We start from the raw sequence: 795 nt of genomic DNA, 5'->3' as shown, positions 1-795 counted from the left end.
AGCTGTAGATTACAAGGTAGTAACCAGAAAGTGAGATACTTGAAATCGATCTTTGGAGGTGGAATGATTGTTGGCAGTGACAAAATCCAGGAAATGACCATGGCAACCACAGCCTTGGAATAGTCATCATAGGAGGAGTAGAGGATAAGATTCCTTGGTGGAGGATGCCATGGGACCAAGAATCCAGAGTGAGTTATGCAGATGGTGAAGTCATCAGGAAAAGCCATCTAAAACTGAATTCCCGATCTCACTCACTACACACGCTCCTCCTGCTGTCTTTTCCACTCAAACTGCAGGCACTCAATCCCAGCCTGTGAAAGCTAACATGAAAGTTAATAGTGTCCCCATCCTGATTACCCATGCCCCAAATCTTGGAGCATAAATGAATTATCTTTTTCAATAATTCATTTATCATGTATCAATATAATCTTTATGTTTCTAAGTAAATGATTATTTTTTCATTACATCCCACATTTAATTACTCGGTAAATCCTCATAGCTGTTCCTTCAAATTATATACAGAATCCAAACACTATTACCTAAATTATGTATCTTTCAAATTATTGCAGTAACTTGTCAGCTGCTCGTCCATCTCCTATTTTATTTAATAGGACAGCTGGAGTAAACCTTTACAAACATTAACCTGGTCATGTTGATCCCGTGCTCAAAACCGCACAGGAGCTTCACATACCAGCTTGACTAACTTCTGAGTCCTTACCATGTCCAGTCAATTGCACTTGTCCCTCATTTCTCTGACCTCATCTTTATTCTCCCATTGCTTACTGTGCTCCAGCC

This window comes from Trachypithecus francoisi, unplaced genomic scaffold (assembly GCF_009764315.1).
Source record: "Trachypithecus francoisi isolate TF-2019V2 unplaced genomic scaffold, Tfra_2.0 Lachesis_group1, whole genome shotgun sequence".
Lineage (NCBI taxonomy): Eukaryota > Metazoa > Chordata > Mammalia > Primates > Cercopithecidae > Trachypithecus > Trachypithecus francoisi.
The sequence above is the reverse complement of the archived record's forward strand: the minus strand, read 5'-3'. Positions refer to the sequence as shown.